The following is a 19673-nucleotide window of genomic DNA, read 5'->3' on the forward strand; positions in this document are numbered from 1 at the left end:
CTCTGTCTTTCCTTCCCTTCCTCCCTAAAAAAAAAAAAAAAAAAAAAATACTAAGAAATGATGAATATGTAACTATGTGATGATATTAAGAATTACTGATTGTATATGTAGAATGGAATGATTTCTAAATGTTTTGTTAGTTAATTTTTTTTTTAATTAATAAAAAAAAAAAATCAGCTGACCCTATCTGTGTGGCTCTATTTCTTGGCTCTTTATTCTGGAACTGTGACTGTTTTATCTTCAAACCCTGGTGGGCCCCTGTCCTTAGGTGTCAGCAAAGCCAACACATTTCCTCCTACAGAGAGAAATTCTCTAGTGTGCGGGTCAGTGGTGACGGTGGACCTGGCTTCAGGCCTTGGCTCTGCCAGCTGCCACTGGAAGGCCTCAGTTTACCTCCCTAAATCTCAGACCCTGGGAGTAAAGACCCTAGCTTCCTCACTGGGTTGTGGGAAGGGTTGAATGGGGCCTTTTGCATCGTCTCCTGCAGGGCTGTGGTGAGCACGTGCAGATCCTGGGGCGACAGAAGCCCTCCCTGCCCCCTTTGTTTAAAGCACTGATTCCTTCCTGGCTGGGTGCGGGGAGGTGGGAAAGTGCAGGGAGATGAAAAATGCGGGGAGAGGACTGCCTGTTTCTAGCAGCTGATCAGAATTGGGGAGATGCACATAGTTTGAGAAAAATATGCATTTCGTGTTGTCATGTAATTTCACATTTGGGAAAGAAAGCAAAATGGATTCTTGTTTTTGCGTTGTAAAAACCCTGGAGTGGGCGGGCAACAGTGGCTCAGTGGCAGACTTCTCACCTGGCATACTGGGGACCTGGGTTTGATTCCTGGTGCCTGCCCATGCAAAAAACAAACACACAAACCAACAAAAAACCCTGGAGCTTAGTATGAGGAGAAGGACATCGGTCCCCTGGAGACAGGAGAAGCAGGGCTCAGTCAGGTTTGCACAATCAGAATCCCAATTCCAGTGCATTTCGGGGGGGGCTAGGGTTTGAAGGCTGATCTCAGAAGCCCTTGAATGCCAAATTGAGAGGCTTAGACCTCATCTTGGGTGGAGGGTGTGTGGGATGTTGTCAGATTAAAGTGCTCAAAACCCTCTGATGGCAGAACTCACTCGCCTCAGCTGTCTCTTCCACCCGTATCGTCCACTGCTGCCTTTGCATCACCGTCTAGCATAGGTTTGCAAATATTTGCTGGATGAATTCATGTCTGAAAGCACGTCATATCCAAATGGGAACTTCGAGTGGACTGTGGACAGAGCACTGGATTTAGAGTGTCTGAAGACTTGGGTTCAATTTTGGTTCCACAGGAGCAAGTTAATTCCTCTCTGCAGACCCAGGGTCCTTCCTTCTAAGTAAAATAAGAGGGACAGTCCTCCTGGAATATGACACTTGAGAAATACTGGGTTGGGCCAGCGTGAGACTACCGCAGGTCATTTCTTAGGGAAGTCACCCATTTCCTCTTGACAGAGGCTTGGAAACATCACATTTCATTTATTCAACAGATGTGAGAATAATTTCATTATGACTCTCATTGGGTGCTACTCATGTTCAGGCCCTGTATAGGTGCTATCTGCTGATGTAACCCTCACAACCACCCTGTAAAGCAGAGGGGGGAAAACTGGGGCCCGGAGAGGTAAAGACCCTTGTCAAGGGGATTTTACCCAGTTATGCCTCAGTCTAGACCAGGGGTCAGCAAATTCTTTATCTGTAAAGGGCCAGACGGTAAATATTTTAGTCTTTGTAAGCTATACAGTCTCCGACATAACTACGCAACTCTGCTGCTGCTGGGAGAGAGCCACAGATGACACATTCGGTATGAGCGGGGCTGCTGTGTTCCAGTAAAACGTTACATATGGACACGCGACTTTAAATTTCATAAAATTTTGAACAGCTTTATTGAGATATAATTAGCATAGCATCTGATTCACCCATCTAAAGTATACAGTTTATCCATTTAAAGTGTACAATTCAATGGCTTTTAGTATATTCACAGATATGTACAACCAACACCATTTTCATTACCCCTGAAAGAAACTCAGTTCTCTTCAGCAGTCACTACCATATTTCCCCATTCTTTCTCTTCCACCCCCCCAGCTCTACGTAACCATTCATTTTTTTTTGCCTCCATGGATTTGCCTATTCTGGGTATTTCATGTAAATGGAATCATACACTATCTGGCTTTTGGGGGTTGGCTTCTTTCACTGGGCAAAATGTTTTCCAGGTTCATCCATGTTGTGGCATGTCTCAGTACTTCATTCCTTTCTGTGAATGAACCACGTTTTGTTCATCCATTCATCAGCTGACGGACTTCTGTGGTTTCTACTTTTTGGCCATAATGAATCGTGCTGCTATGAACATTTGTGGATGTGTGTTTTCATTGGTATGCGCCTAGGAGCGGAATTGCTGAGTCATACGGTCACTCTGTATTTAACCTGTTAGAGAACTACCAGGCTGTTTAACAAAACCATTTCACATTCCCACCAGAATTTCATATGATTTTCATATGTCCTAAAATAGTACCCTTCCTTTGCTTTTTTCAACCATTTGTCAACATAAAAACCATCCTTAGCTTGTGGGTCATACATACAAAGGTGGTGGGCCAGACCCTGTCTGAAACCCACACCTACCCATTCCTCTGCTTTGCCAGGAGCTTGGAGAACAGAGGAGGGAGAGAGAATGGAGCCAGGTAGTGTTGGGGCCTGCGGAGAGGTGAAGATCTTTGTGCTTCCAAAACACCTGCAATAGGCCCGGGACAGGGTGGACTCCAAGTCGGGGCCCAGAAGTTCCCGGATGTATATAAACTCCCAGTATGAACCGAGGAGGGTTGCACCAGGCAACAGCGATGCAAGGGGCCCAGTTGCAGCCGGGTGAAGTTGAGCAGGCAGGCGGGCAGATGTGTAAGTTCTCTTCTTTTCCACGGATCGCACACCAAGCCTACTTGTTTTCTTCTGCTGCCCACAGATTTGCAGCCGTTGCATCAGATTCAGTGTGAAATTTCAAATGCCTTTTCAGTCTGTGACAAAAGAAAGAGAAGTAGGAGATGGTGGTACTCCCTCCTCAACTGAGAAGAAATCCAGCGAAGAGGCAGTGGGGGAGAGTAAGGGCATTCATCTGGGTCTCTAGGCATGCGGGAGAGAGATTAGAGGTACAAGACTTGTTCCCATTATCTCCACTTCCCTTGAAGATGTGGTGCATTAAGAGTGATGTGAGTTCGCAGCCTCAGTTTCCCCATTCATCCGTTAGAGTGGGAAGTGAGCCTCACACAGTCTGGACATGACCCATTCACACAGACTGCCCACATAAGAGAGGTGAAAAGGCCCCTAGTTTTTCAGCTTGGACTTCCCAGCTTCGGTGCTGTTGTATTTTCCCCATTCCAGCTTTTTGTTCCAGAATGAGCTCAGGGAAGGCGGGTCATCACAGGGGCCCTCAGAGAGAGCCAGATGGGAACAGGAGAGGGAATTGCTATCCCATTGACTACACCTGGCTCCACAGAGGCAAAGCTTGCTTGGTGTCCACAGCTGCCGTGGGGGGTTCAGCTCACTCCTTTTGCCCACCATGGAGCCCCCAAAGTTGACCATTGTGGAATGACTGCACCCTTAGCCTTCAGAGTTTCCCCCTCTCCTCTGGCTATCCCTGGCCTGGCATATATTTGCCCAAAACCCATCAGACTCTTTTCCAACCATATTGTGTCATGGAAGCTCCCCCAGAGCTTGAGATCAAGAGACCCAGCTCCCAACCTCCCTGCCATTGCCCCTTAGGTAGAAGGCAAGGGACTGGTTAGCCTCTGCGCTTTGCTTTCCTTCTCCAAAAGCAATTTTGGGTACTAGTTATTTGAGTAAAGTTATTGTGAGCTTCTAATGAGATAACGGCAAAGATCTTCAAAGCTTACTCATCTGGTGTCCCATTCTCTCAATATCTGTCTCTCCACTAGAGGTCAGCGAGGCCAGCAATATGACAACGTCATCCAATGATGGTGCATAAAGATAATAGAAAGAAAGCTAAAATTTGGTGAACAGATACTGTGCACCAGGCCCTATTCTGAGCATTTTATGGCTATTAGCTCAAATAGGTTCAAGTATCATTTCCGTTCTATTGATGAGGAAATGGAAGTTAACTTGCTACAGGTCACGCAGGTGAGAAGGAGCTGAGATGGGTTTTGAACCCGGGCAGCTTGGCTCCAGGCCCTGGGCTCTTGTCTGCTGTGCTGCTCTGGAGCTACCAATACCTTCTGGTGATGGACTGACCCCTGCACAGAGAACTGTGTGGAGGCGAGCAGCACAGGGGCTCAGGTCTCGCTTGTTGCCAGACTTGGTTTCAAGTCCAGCTCTGCTTCTCTCCAGCCCTGTGTATTTGGGCAAGTTCGTTAACCTCTCTGAGCCTTGCATTTCTCATCAGAGGTGGCATTCTAGTTTGCCAGCTGCCGGAATGCTATACACATGAAATGGAACGGCTTTTCAAAGGAGAAGTTATTAAGTTGTTAGGTTACAGTTCTAAGACTATGAAAATGTCCAAATTAAAGCAAGGTTATAGAAATGTTCAATCTAAGGCATCCAGGGAAAGATACCTTGGTTCAAGAAGGCCGATGATGTTCAGGGTTTCTCTCTCAACTGGAAAGGCACATGGTGGAAATGGCGATGCCTGCCAGCTTTCTCTCCAGGCTTCTTGTTTCATGAAGCTGTCCCGGGGGCGTTTTCCTTTCTCATTTCCAAAGGTCTCTGGCTGCATAGGCTCTCATGGTTCTTGAGGCTCTCTCGTGGCTTTCCAAAATGCTTCTCTTTTAAAGGATTCCAGTAAAGTAATCAAGACCCACCTGGAATGGGTGAATTCACATCTCCGTCTAATCAAGGTTAATACCCACAACTGGGCAAGTCACATCTCTGTGGATATGATCTAATCAAGTTTCCAACCTACAGTGCTGAATAGGGATTAAAAGATGGATCAGGATTAAAATATGGCTTTTCTACGGTGCATAATCCTTTCAAACCAGCACATTTGGTATGGGGTGAATTTGATAAAGGAGAAACGCAACGCAACAAAAAACCTGACGCAACCCAGCCCTAAGAGGCTTCGCTTAAAGGACTTCACCCCTCTTTCCCTCTGTTCCCTTTCCACTGCTGGATTGTATGGAGAAAGGTTGGGAAGGGTCCAGAGGGATTTTGGCGGAAGAAACAACCCAATCAGAGGAAGGATGTGAGGTCCCTGAAAGCAGTGACTTGGCTTGACCTATAGGAGACAACCCTCCACGTATCTAAAATATGAATGCACAAATGGGAAAAAAAAGAGAGAGAGAAATGAATGGAGAGCTAATAAAAATGGGGAAATTAGATCCCCATGACCAGACAGACAATCAAGCTCGGGGAGCAGATGGCAAATTCATCTGAATCGGTCAGGTAATACCTTTGTAGCAAACACCCCCTAAGTCCCAGTGCTTTTACAACTACCATGCTTATTACTTGTTCATGTGCTACACGGTGGGTTGGCAGAGTGCTCTGCTGTTTGGAGTCACTCAAAAATCCAGCAGAAGGAAGCTCAGTCCTGCTGTGCTTTTGCAATGACAGAGGCAGGGAAAAGAGCATGTCACAACCCCCACACTGGCTCTTACATCTTCTTCCCAGAAGGGTCACACATCGCTTCTGCTCATATTTGATTGGCCAGAGCAAGTCCAATGGTCACATCCGAGTTCAAGTGTGTGCAAAGGTGGAATCCTATTATGTTCCCAGAAACAAGAAGACTGGAAATTTGTCAACAGCCCTAGATGGTATAGGCCAGAGGGCGGCACACTGGGGGCTTGGGCTGAACACAGCTCACAGACATGGTTTGTTTGGCCTGGTCAGTGTTTAAAATATTTTCATATGGATTCCAACATTTAAAAATCCAGATGTCATGTACACAGGCAAGATGTTGTGTGTATGTGTTAGGCAAGTTGGGAAATGATTTCTGTAACCACTGTTTGAATTGGAAATATGGATATGAGCATTGGGCCACGGTTAATCCAACTTACTGCCCATGTTACATTCCCCTTGATTGTTCTTATTAGGCTGTTTTGTGAACGTGTAGAAAACATGTGCTTTTTTATCTTGGAGTTTCAACAAACGGAAAGACTATGCATAGAATAATGCGTTCTATGTAGCTATGTCACTTTGAATAACAATTTCTTGCATATTTACCCATTTTGATTCCTATATTTTCTTTTTTCATTTCTCTGTTGCTGAGCAAAACTGATCAAAGTTAAGTAAACTTCAGTTTTACAATCCGTACTCCTGAAAGCGGGTACTATCGTTTATTTTACTGACTTGTTGAAATGGTTAGCTTTTGTAAGAATCAGATAGCATTATGCTTGTTGTACAATGCCATATTGGTAAATGACATAACAGGAAACGGTATTGTATGATATATTTATAAATACTATAAAGAAATTATTGTGTTTCACGCACTCAGAAATGATTGTTAAAACTCTCACAGCTGGTTTGAACATTGCAGTTGTTCAGTACAGAACAACTTGTTTGAACCTTGCTTATCAGTACAGAATATTTTTAATAGTGGATATCTAATTCTAAATTCTGTTCCAATGGAAACAATTGGCAAGTCTTTACAGTACTGACTTTTCTCTGGGAATACATGTTGACTCTTAAATTTTATTGTTGCAGTAAAGAAAAATTTAACCATGGAATATGGAAATAATATGTTCATTTTTCACGGGTTATGATGGAATTAATGGGTTTTAAAAATGCACATTTATCATTATAATTCTAAAACAAACATTTAAATATTCCAGCAATTTGCTAGAGGAAGGAATTTTACCAAAAATTATTTTAATAGTTGGTAGAGCAGTAATTTCAAATTTAAGGCTTACTTTAACAATCATAAACAATGGTCATATGCCTTATCCATAATATTTGGAAATAGAAGCAATTTATTATGAGCTTCTATAGTTTTTTATTTTTAAACAGAGTGAGCATGTTGAATTTAAAATATAAATAGCCCCAATAATTTTCAGTTTGTGTTTTGCTTTGGTTGAACTTTGGTGTGTGTTCATCACTCAATTATTTGTGAGGGTGTTCCTTCTATATGAATATTGTTTCACATTTGCTTGAGGAAAATTGTAACTAAACATTTCATTGTCCCCAGTCTGCAAAAGAAGCACAATTCTATTGCTTTATCTTGCTTATAGTTATTAAGTCATTACTTTCACACACACACACACACACACATATATATATATATGATATGTCATATATAAATCTGTATATCTGGTTAAATTTGAAAAGTTGGACTGTCTGGCAGCAGGAATCTCAGTTGTGTTAATTAGGGTTGAGCTTGGCAGATTATAACAGAAAAATCAAAACAAGAGTAGCTTAAATAAGACAGATATCTCTTTCTTTTTCATATAAAAGAAGCCTGGAGATAAATAGGCAGTCCAGGCCTACCATGGTAGATCCAAGAAGTCATCAGGAGTTTTGAATTCTCTTCCTTTCTTCTCTGTTGTCTTCAGTATATGGTTTCCATCTGCAACAGCCACCTCCTGATCTATGAGGATTTGTAGGGTTCCAACCATCACGTCCATACTGTGGGCCAGAGAAGAAGCAGAAGGCAAAAAAAAAGATGCCTCTCGGTTGAATCAGCTCCATTTATGCAGACTCTCTGAAAGTCTGACACAAGGTTTTCATTTACATATTATTGGCTAGAAAGTCACAATTTGCCGCAGCCCCCACCACTCCCTAATGTCTCCCCAACACTCAATGTCAGTTGCTATTTATCACTGGGCTTGTGCTATTCTGTTTCTTCTTCTTCTTCTTCTCTTCCTCCTCCTCCTCCTCTTTCTCCTCCTTCATCTCCTCCTTTTCTTTCTCTTTCCTTTAGTGGAATTAAGAGGAGAAAGAAATATTTCCTATACTCATGTCTCTATTAAAATCAAAAGAGTAAAATATGTACTGAGAGAATCATGTGTTTCAAGAAAGATGAGAGAGGAGGCATATTTCTTTGGGAAGGAGACAAATGTTTCTATCTGTGTATCATGCCAAAAGGTGTGTTGAAAAACTACAACTTAACACACCATTATGAAACAGCTGGCTTGCTTTACTTGTTGCTATGGCCTGGCGGGGATCTGAGTGGGTGTGCAGTTCCCTGGGCAAACAGGGGGCCTCAGCCTTGCAGATTCCACATGAGGCTCACCCCTCTTCCAGGGACGAAATCAGTCTTATTTTGTCTAACCCCTCTTACCCCTCATTTGGAAAGACCTCACCCTTCTTTGTATCCACGGCTTCTTTTGAGCAAATTCAAAATTGCTTTGCAAAGTTCAAGACCATTATGGCAGGCAAAAATGCAGTAAAATAGCACACCACTGTCAGTTAATGACTAAAAATCCTTTAATAGCTGACATTATTATAAATTATATATCCATTATAACTGGGACAATTGTGCTCTCTGTTTTCCTTGCCCTGCATTGGAAACCCAAACAATGCTGTCTTGTTGGGGAGAATGACCTGGCTATGTTTGGAGGCGAGATGGGAGTTTACATGGGCACCTATGCTGACCACGCAGCCGTGGGCCTCTGAGGACTCCCTATTCTTGGGTGGGGATGAGACTGCTGTCTGAGGAGGCCTCAGAACTGAACCTCTCTCATCCCCTCCCGCCTCCTCCACTACTTTAGCTACAAAATGTCTTCCCCACGGGACTCCCAACTTGCTCTGCCCTTCCCATCAGGACCCAGCTCACAGGGCCCTTCTTGCAGGCACACTCTCCTGATTCTCTCCCCTAAATCTCCACACATATGATTGGTTTATTTCCTTTTCTTTGGTTTTTTTTTTTTTTGAGCGGTGCATGAAGTGCACATATCTTAAGCATAAAGCTTGCTGAACTTTTTTTGCATATGTGTACTCCATGGATATATACATCCCTTCCAGAGCAAGATGTAGAGAGCATGGGTCCTCTCTTAACTCAAAAATGTTACTTTACATGAGAATCCCCTTGGGAGTGTGTGGAAATGGTCTAACCTAGAGATGCTGTCTCAGTGGATCTGAGGATGCCCAGGAGGCTGCAGGTAAGCTGCATCCCAGCTGTCAGGTAGAGGGGCCCTGTAGCACACTCTTGGAGAAATGCACTCTTTTTTTTTACTTCCTCATGCAAAAACATTTATTAATTTGTATATTTAGTCACTATCATTGTACACCGGAAGCATTCCTAGATTATACCATCTCAGTATTTATCTTCCATCTTTCCTTCTGATTTCATTTGTGCCTCAGGCCTCCTCCCTCTATCATTCTCACATTCAGCTTCATTCAGTGTACTAGCATTATTGTATTACAGTTAGGTGGTATCGTGCTATTCATTTCTGAATTGTTACAATCAGTCCTGTTGCACAGTCTGTATCCCTTCAGCTCCAATTACCCAATATCTACCCTATTTCTACCTCCGGATGGTCTCTGTTCTTAACTGAAAATCTCCAAGTTCATTCACTAATGTTAGTTCATATCAGTCAGACCATACAGTATTTGTCCTTTTGTTTCTGGCCAATCTCACTTAGCATAATGTCCTTAAGGTCCATTCATGTTGTTACATACTTCATATCTTTACTCTGTCTTACAGCTGCATAATAGTCCATTGTATGTATATACCACAGCTTGTTTAGCCACTTGTCTGTTGATGGACATTTGGGCTGTTTCCATCTCTTGGCTATTGTAAATAATGCTGGGAAATGCACTCTTAAAGCTTGCTGTAGGTCCCGTGCCTTTAGTCTTCCCTCCACTAGGCAGGGACATGCCCTGGTCCCCTTAATCTCGGGGCCCAGCAAGGCTCTGGGCCTAGAGTGGCACCCACAGGGGTGGATTCAGGCTGAATCAGGCTTGCAGCTGGAGGGTGTCTCTATGAGAAAGAATAGTCTGTTAGCTGCAGGGCCTTAGAAAGGTCCCCTGCGAGTGAGGGGCTGCCAAGGTGCAGCTCCATTTCGGCCTCTGGCAGCCACTAAGGGTTTGTGGTCTTAGAAGCTGTCAGGGTGAGACGGCATTTGCTGGAGGAGACAGATCAGCTCCCAGCTGGCTCCTTCCACCCACAGGAACAGTTAATACTCCAAGGGAGTTTCAAAAGCAACCCCCACCCCTACCCCCATCAGTTATTCTGATTAGATTGATCTGAGATGAGGTTCAGGCTTTGGTATTTTTGAGAGCTCCCAGTGAGTCTAACACAGAGCCAGGGCTTGGAAGCCCCGAGTCCAGGCCTGACTCCAAATGTTAACCTTTCTTTATCTGCTCCTGACTTCTGCTAAGAGGAAGCCAGGTGACTGCACCTCCCACTGCCACCTTCCATCTCCCCTTTGGAGGGGCCAGGAGTCCTGATCGTGGGCAGTGCCCACAACACCAACCACCTACTTGGCCTGCCTCCAGGACACCTCTTCCAACCTAGGGACGAATCAACCCACAATGATGGCCATTTGGTATGCACCATACATTATTTCCAATCCTCTTAGCATCACTGCATTTTCTCAGGGAGGAAACAGGAGCTCAGAAAGTCTAAGTGATTGGCTCAAGATCCCCAGTGGGTACGTGTTGGAGCTGGGATTAAACCCAGGTCTTATGGCCCCACAGCCCCATGCGTGTTTCCCTGAGCCAGGCTGCTTCTAGAAGCAGTGCCTGTTTGTTTGTTGAATGCCAACCACGTCCAGGAAAGAGGCCCAGGGCTGCTCTGCCCGTTAGGCTCAGCAGGCACAGCGCCTAAGGCCACTATAATTCTAAGCCCCCCACCCCAAATAATTTAATTTAAGTTTCATTTGAAATTAGAAGAAAAATGAATTTAATGATAATAATGAATATGTAATAATGACTCCAACCTGGGTTGGATTTGCCTTTATGTCAATAGACTTGTAAAATAATTTCCTTTTCTTTTTTTCCTTTTTTATGGAAGAGGAAACCCTTGAAAACAAAAGCATCTAGGGTCCATGGAAGTCATAATGTGATTCTGCATAACACCCTGCGTCCTGGAAGGCCCTGGAGACTACGCCCCACCCTTACTGCCTGCCCCATCCCAGAGCACGGGGAGAGGGGGCCTTGGGGATGAGGCAAGAAATGTTTATTCCACGCCTTGTGCAGGCCTGGCCCTGGGGAAGGAAACAAGGGCATAAAGCCTGGCCTGGCCTGGCTGGGAAAAGAAGCTGTACACACAGGAAACCAAGAGCAAGACAAGACCCCTGCACTCTCCTTCTGTCGTCGGTTCTCATATCTCATCTTGTTGTTGTCATTTCGTTTGTCACTTAGTCATGCCCTGCCTTGCAAGGGTCAATGAATGGCTTCATATATTCAATTCCCCAATCAACTATTCTTTGGTTGGTTTATTCCTTCCTTCGACAAATGTTTATCATTTTCTATTTATTATTTTAAAATATTTTATTTCATTTTCCCTGCATGTGTTGTCCAGCCTGTGGTGCAAAAATGCAGGAGGTATGGAAGGGGGGTTTATGCCAAGGAAGGCGGTGGGCTGGAGAAGGAGGGAGGGTCTTTTGTATTGAACCCTCTGTGGCACTGTTTCGATGGCGTACCATATGCATGGTACGTATGACCTATATACGGGAATGAATTAGAACAAGAACGCAAACAAACAAACAAAAAAACCCAAGTGAATGTGGGTTAAAGTTCATTTCCTTCTCACCCTTCCAGCCTTCTCCCCAAAGACAGCCACCTTTACCACTTACTGTGAGTGTGCATAGCAGGCGCATATGCTTTTTAGAAAACAAATGACACAAATTGCAGCCTAGTGTACATATTGTCGGTTAATTTTTGTCCCTTAACGTCTTGAAGATCTTTTCATACTTAGGGGTACCTCTTTCTTTTTCATCAGCTGGATGGTATACTAAGATTTATTTAACTAGACCTTCTACTGATAAAATTATTTTATTTTCAATCTCTTTCCTTTTATTATAAAGTGGCAATAAGTCACCCTTCAAATGCATCACTTCACTCACGAGCAAGCAGAAGGTATAGTATATGTGGAAAGTGGAATTGCCGCGTCAATAGGTGTGGGCATTGCTGCAGGGAGGGAGGTTGGTGCAGCTTCCATGGCGACGCCAGTCTGGTGATGTCTATAAGAAGTTGCTGAGGTACCTCTGGGGAGCTGAGCTAGGGGTGCGGAGATGAGGAGGACTCAGCTTCTGCTCTCCGAGGTGGACACATCATTCCCAGCTCTGGGAAGGATGCCAGGTAGTGCCAGGAAGATAGCTAAGGGCCAATCGCTGGATAGAGAGAGTAAAAACATTTGCTCAGAGGAAAAGGAGGGAGGGCTTTGAGAGCTGATCAGGTAGGGTGCTTTGGAGTGTCTCAGAGAGCAGGTGTTCTCACTCAGGGTTCACGAGCTGGGAGGGGGGACGAGTGTGTGCCACCCCTAGCCGGGTTGGGAAGCAGCATCCTAACCTGTTGGCCAAGAGGATGCTAAGTCTGAGAGTGTCAGGGTCAGAGAGGCATGTTAGAAGGCTCTCTCTGGCCATGGGGGAAGGAATGCTTGAATGCACATGCTTCTACAACTAAACCCTAGGCTCCTTGCATCGAGTGTGTTTGGCCCACTGTAAGAATGTAGTAGAAACAGGCTGTTGAATTACAGTTAAGCACCCAAAGTGTGCCATATCCTTGTGGGCTGGGGGGAGCCAGCCTGTTGGGGTTGTGGCCTGACAAGGCTCATGGCGACTATGACATTCTTCGGATGTCCCTGTCTCTGTTCAAATATCCATGGGAATTTTCCATTTCACCCCCTAATATAGGTAGTTTTAATACTACAAGTAGAAAATAGTACAAATACATAATAATATAAAATTAGATTTCCCCAGCAACTTTGAGTCATTACTCTTCAGGAAGATCAATTCACTGAGAGACCCCACATAACCCCGGGCTAGGTGCTGCAAACCCACAGTTCTCATCTGACCTCTCTGCACTTCCCTCCACCCCTCGGAACAGCCACGAGACTCGCCGCACTGCACTCACCCCCGCCTCTCTTCATTCATTCGTTCGTTGGTTCACTCGCTGGTATTTCTGAGAGCACTCCCTGGAGCACCCACACAGCAGGAGGACAGCAGCATCTGGGTATTTCTGAGAGCACTCCCTGGAGCACCCAAGCAGCAGAATGACTGCAGCAGCTCTAACGGCCTTGCATGGGTCTCAGTCAGCACTCACAAGACCCCATGAAGTAGGCACTGTTATTATTAAACTCATTTCCAGATAGGGAAACTGAGGCTCAGAGAAGATAGGTCAAGTAATGCCTTTGTAAGGGCTGGAGGCAGGATTGGGATTGCTTAGTCTGACCCTAGAACCTAGCCTCTTCCCTACTGCCCTTCACTGCCCAGTTGGGGTGAGAAACCTTAAGAACCGTGGTAACCAAACTGTTGAGCTGTAATCCAATCGCTTTGACTCTTGATGACCGTGTCACTATATGCCTCTCGCGGTGTGACCGTGTGATCGTGAAAACCTTGAGACTTACCCCCTCTATCCAGTGTATGGGCAGAGAAATAAGAAAATAAAGACTAAGTAAATAAACAAATAATGGGGGGTGGGAGATAGGTATGGGATGTGTTGGGTGTTCTTTTTAATTTTTATTTGAAGTAGTGAAAATGTTCTAAAATTGACTGTGGTGATGAATGCACAGCTATGTGATGATACTGCGAGCCATTGATTATAGACTTTGGGTGATTATATGGCATATGATATATCTCAATAAAATTGCATTTAAAGAAAAAAAAGAACTGTACTAAGGGGTGAGGAGCCCTGGGAACCAGGAAACTTCCACCCAATTCCCAACTTTGTGTGCAGCTGACCTGGTGACTGGGGCAAGTCACCCTCCATTCCTGGTACTCAAATCTCCCCAGGCTCCCTCTGGTCACCCCATTCTGCTCTGACTCATGAAAGGCTGTTTAGTTAGTGGATGGGGCTGTATAGCCTGAAGGCTATGACCAGCAGTACAGGGAAAAGAAGTTTCTCTTGGCTCCATTGCCCAGGTCCCCTTACTTCTCAGAGTCTCTTGCGATGATGACCTGCTGAGTCTTACAGTGTGCCAGGACTTTGTCCCATTTAATCCCTACCTCTGTCAAATAGACCCATTTTATAGATGAGGAAATCGAGTCTCCAAGAGGCTAAGTAGTTTGCAAGGTTGTAGTTAGTTAAGAAAGGCTTAACCTGGTAATCACTGACTCCATTCTCATTTCGCTAATAATAGCTGCCATTATTGGGTGCTTACTAGATGCCGGAAGCTGTGCTAAGCATTTTGATGTTCAAAACAACCTCCCAACATCAGTCCCAGTTCCGTCTCAGGCTCCCCATCGGCAATCTATAACTTGGGAATAATAGCGCCCCATTGGGGGTTGTTGCAGCGGGTAGAGGAAGCTGAGGCCACACAGCTGAGAGGTGGCTGCGCAGGACTTGAGCTCAGGTCTGCTGGACGCTGCGGTCCTAGTTCCTAACCAGTACTCTGTCCCACCCAAGTGTGGACTGCCAGGAGTGGCTTTCGGAAAAGCAGTAGGCAGTGCAGAGGGCCTACGGTAAGACCGCCCATCATTTAGGGGCAGGACCAAGATAGGGTCATTTTCTCTGAGAGAAAATAATAAAACTAAAAGGGGGGAGGTTAGTAATTGGTCAAATCCACCATCCCATATATCCTGCTGGTCCCCAGGATAAATTTAGATGATAAAGCAGATAAACATTTCTTGTTTTAAGTTATATATATATATATATATATATATATATAACTATATATAACTTAAAATGCAAGTTATATAACTTGCAGTTTCATCTCATGTTGTTGCTGCCAGCTCTACTTATTTCCCTCTCCCTTCACCATCCTGGAAACTAATCCTATATCACGACAAGAGAGAAAAAGCAGTCAGTGAAACAACTTCAACATTTTCCCAATTTCCAGTGCCCTAAGGCTCTGGGATCAGTCCCTACATGTCCAATACTGGTGCACCCCAAAACAGGCCAAGCCTAGCGAGGGTACCCAGAAGAGGAAGTGCCTCCTGCCCACAGGTCTGTTGCTAGATGGGACATAGGTGAACAAAACAATTAGTAAACTAGCTGGGATGCTGTGTATTAGCTTTATATGCTGATAAAGTTATTATCTCTCAAAGCTCTCATTCCCCCTCAACTTCATTACCATGTTGGACAGAGATGCTGTCTCAGCATACATTCTGCCATCACTTCCTGTGTTCTAGACTTCCCTATTGGCTGTGGGGTCAAGGGCGAGTCGCCCCTCCTGGCCTCGGGTACCTGTGGGCGTACTTAGTAAGAAAGACGTCTGGTTTATTGAATCCATCCCATGCCCTGCCCTTCTTGGAGTGACCCCTAAACTGCAGAGCAGCCGCTGCATATTTCACATATGAGAAAATGGTCTCATAGAGGCTAACTGTGCAGGCTCACTCGGTGAGCCAGGAAGGGGCCAAGCTGGGATTCCAACACCCTGGCTCTCATGTCCCACCTTTCCAGTTCCAGGGCCGCCCACCCCCTCCGTCCTCCCTGGGAGCAGACCACGGCTGGCGCCTAGTCTGGCGCCCCGCTCCCTGCCCCTGGAGCCCTGGCACGGTGTGTTGGTCGCCAGCCCCGCAGAGGCCCTCTGCCCCCACCCGACTCACTGTGTAGCCCTTGGGTCCGGCCTTGGCCGTGCGTCCTCCAGAAAACTGCCCCTGGTCCCCTCCCCTGGGCTTGTAGAGCAATCGCAACCCTCCCCCCCCCCACCATCCTGGCATTTGTCACATGCTGGTTCTGTATTTATTTTAATGTGATAAAAAGAACTGGCACACTTATGACTTTATGGATATTACTGTTTATGACAAAGCTTAAAAAAAAAGGTCATGAGTTGATTTAAAAGATTAAGTAAATAAACTCAATAACATGTGAACACTGTTCAGATGTTCTCTCACGCTCTCAAAGATGTGACAACAAATCCTGCTGGTTCTATCCTGAAATATGTCCAGGATCTGAGCACTTCTCCCCTGTCCGCTGCTGCTGCCCTGGCCTGAGTCACTGCTGTATCTGGGCTGGACTGGCTCCCTGCTGCCACCCCACGCCCTGAGGCTGTTCTCCACAGAGCAGCTAGAGGGAGTTTGTTAAAACAGAAGACAGACCAATGGCCCTGCCTTGCTCTGAACCCACCAGAGGCTCCTGACTCACTCTAGAGTACAGCCAAAGAGTCAGAGAAGGCCTGTACGACCTTATACAATCTGTCCTCTAGTATTCCTTGGATGTCATTGCCTCACTCACTCTGCTTCAGCCAAGTGGTCTTTCAGATGATCCTGGAACATGCCAGGCAAAGTCCTACCTCAGGGCCTTTGCACTTGCTGTTCTCAGTACCCGAAACACTCTTTCCCCAGGTAGCATCCCAGCTACTTTCCTCACCACCTTCTAGACCTTGTTTAAACTTCACCTTCGTTTTTCTCTGAACCACAACCTACTTTCTCCTAGCATTCCTTTCTCCCTTCTGTTTTATTTTTGACCTTGGTCCCTTTAAATTCCAATACACTGTACACCCTGATTACTTTATTTATGGTCTGTCTCTCCTACCACTATACTCCTTGAGCATAGGAAGTTTTGTGTTTTGCTTACGGTCGGAGCTGCTTTATCCATCAGTCTCCTGTAAAGTGAGTTAGAATGAGCCAGGTGTCCTTCCAATCCATCTGACCATGTGGGAAGTGGCCCCGCCTCCCTCCCTGATGCCTCCCTTCGTGAGCAGTGGCCCTTAGAGTCCATCCTGTTCCCATGGCCCAGAAGCAATCTCTGCCTTGCATGATTTCTGCGGCGTCTGATGCTTTATGTCTCCCAGCTAGTGTTGAAAACTTCTGAAGGGCAAAGGACCATGTTTTCTTTTGTAGGACTAGGTGTTAAGAAGATGCTCACCTCAAACAGTCCTGGGTTCAAGGTCCAACCTCTGGCAGTGTGACCAGAGAATTACTGGTCACACTGAGCCTCTCTGTTTCCTCTGAAAACAAAACACACACACACACAGGTCTGAGAAGTATACCTTCTTTATTGTGTTGTTGGGGGAGGGATTTGACGAGTTAGTGTACAGAAATGCTTGCTAAGAGCTCTGTATTATCATCTGGACACTTTTCTCATCTCTTGGCACGGGGATGAGCACAGAGCTTGGTGAATTGAGTGGTTTTAATTCAAGTATTTATTGAGTGCCAACTCTGTGTGACATACATTGTGGTGGGTAGAAGAGATGGGGAGGTACTGTTTCACGTGACTTAACTTCTCCAATGGCACAGACAGAATGGCATCACATGGGCCTGTTTCTGACTCTGTTCCCTCAGCACTGGTGTGTGTGGTCTGAGACCAGATAATTTCACCATCTCTGTCCCACTGGCACTGACATTCCAGAGGCAGAGGAGAATGGACATGAAATTGTATGGTTATAAATTATTATGAATGCTTTAAAGGGAAAGCATGGGGTACTTTGGAGGGAATAATGGAATCATGGGGAAAACAGGGAAACAATGGAATTTGAGTCTGAGGGCTTGGAGAAGGCCTGTGTGAGAGTGAGGCTGCTGAGACCTGACAATGAGCAGTGGGGCCTGACCTGTCACTCCAGTGAGTCCCTACCTGCCTCAAGGCCCCAGCCCCAAGTAACTAGGGTTTGTTCTCCATAATGGCAGCCTAGGAGGGAGGATGCCCTCAGGCTGAAGCGCCATGGCCCTGCCCCCTGGGTCCCGCCACACACACCCTCTAGTGGCCACAGAGCCTGCTGGTACCGGACTGGACCCGGGCCAGGAACCCAAAGACAGGGGGACAGCCACCGGCCTTCCCTCTCGAGTACTGTCTCCACCCAGATGCAATCTTCTGTAATGAGGGTTAACTCTGGGCCCTTGGGTCATCTAATCTTGTCAACCACCCCAGAATCATTCCCATTTTTCAGATAAGAAGCCTGGGGCTTAAAAGAGATGAAAGAAGGGTTAGAACTCAGGCCCACTGGACTTTGGTTTCTTCAAGTGTCAATCAGCTGAGGTTTAATGACATCATCCCTCTCCTCCAAATCTCCAAGTGAGCAGGAGCCTGTGTTACTGCCCAGGGAAGAAGGCACCCCTCCCTGGGAAGGTCACTGCTTCACTCTCTCCTTGGCCTGAGGCCCTGGAAGCATAACTCCGGACTCAGGGAGCTCCGGCAGGAATCCTGCAGAAAGGGATGCCCTAGTACCTCAGAGCCTGAGGGAAGCATGCTGGGGAGGCAGGAGCCACAGCTTGCATACAGCTTGTCCCCAGGGGCATGCACTGAGCACTTGGGGAAGCACATACATCCCTGCCCTGGTAGGAGGCCCTGCTTGTAAGCCCTCTCTCGTCTGCTGTCCCATTTCCTTTGCTTCCCATTACACACACATACCCCTTCCCCTAGCCCAACTGGTGGGATTCAAATTCCACTGCTGCCACTAACTGCAAGCTTGAGCAAGTTACTTAGTATCTGGTGCCTCAGCATCCTTATCTGTAAAATGGTGGGAACAACGAAATCTACCCCAAAGTGTTGTTGTGGGGAATCTGGGGACTCACCATATAACACTTTGATTTAGCAGGTTCAATGCAAATGATCCCCTGGAACACATTTTCAGTCATTCTCTGAAATGCACTGGGGACAGAGAGCTACACACCACTTTTAGCTGTTTGGGGTGAGTATTTAAGCCACCTGGTTCATGCCAGTCGTTCTTGTGCCTCCTCTGGGTTAGCATTATAGTACTCTCAAAATCATCCTCTTCCCAATGGTAAGTTATTGTGCCTCAGTTTCTTCATCCGTAAATTGAAGATGATAATACCCATCAGGGTTGTGAGAATTAAATGATTAAAGCCCATGTAATGCTTGGAACATTGTCTTGTGCATGGCAGCGACTCTGTGAGAACTATTACTACTGTAGTCCATAGCCAAGCCAGCACATACCCCGATTTAAAAAACAAAACTTAACACTTTACACCGAGTTTCTCTTTGTATTTAAAAATGCATTTTTTCCCCCTAAGGACAAGAAAGGGGCCACAAGGAGGACTTCTGGGGCACGGGTCATGTTGTTTTCTGAGCTGGGCGCTGTTTATGCGGTGTGTTCACTTTGTGAAAATTCATCCTGTTTACTTGCGATTTGTGCACAAAATGCGCCATCTCCTAAAATCGTCGTGGCTCTGAAGTATGCAGGGCAGGCATCACCGACCCCATTTTTCAGAGAAGCAGTTGAGGACAGGAGCGCTGTTTTAATTCGACTAAGTAGATGGGGGAGGAGGCTTTTCCATCGGGTCCTCCATCCGGGAGAGCGACAGCCTTTTCCAGAGAGCGCGGCGCCAACAGTACCTGGCTTCAGGTAAAGCTCAGCAAATGGTTTGAGTCCTTCCTGCAAATGTCGCCCTTCCCCCAGTGCACACACAAACTCGGGGCCGGGGCCTCGTACCGCCGCCGACTCACAGGGTCGGTCGCACACGTGGGCACCCCCGAGGGAGACCCGCGCGCCGGCGCCCCCGGGCCCCCGCCGGGGAATGGCGCCCAGCCCCCGGCCAATGAGAGTAGTGGAATTTCTTTCATTCAGCGCAGGGCCGAGCTATTGCCCGGAAAGGGGCGGGGCGCCGCGTGGGGGGCGGGGCCACCGAGCACGGGAGAGAGGGCGGTGCCCGCCCCGCGGCCCGGCCAATCGGCGCCGCGCCCGGGGGGGAGGGGGGGCCAGGCCTTTTTTCCCTCCGCGCGGGACC

The sequence above is a fragment of the Tamandua tetradactyla genome, chromosome 14 (assembly GCF_023851605.1).
Source record: "Tamandua tetradactyla isolate mTamTet1 chromosome 14, mTamTet1.pri, whole genome shotgun sequence".
In the NCBI taxonomy this organism is placed as follows: Eukaryota; Metazoa; Chordata; class Mammalia; order Pilosa; family Myrmecophagidae; genus Tamandua; species Tamandua tetradactyla.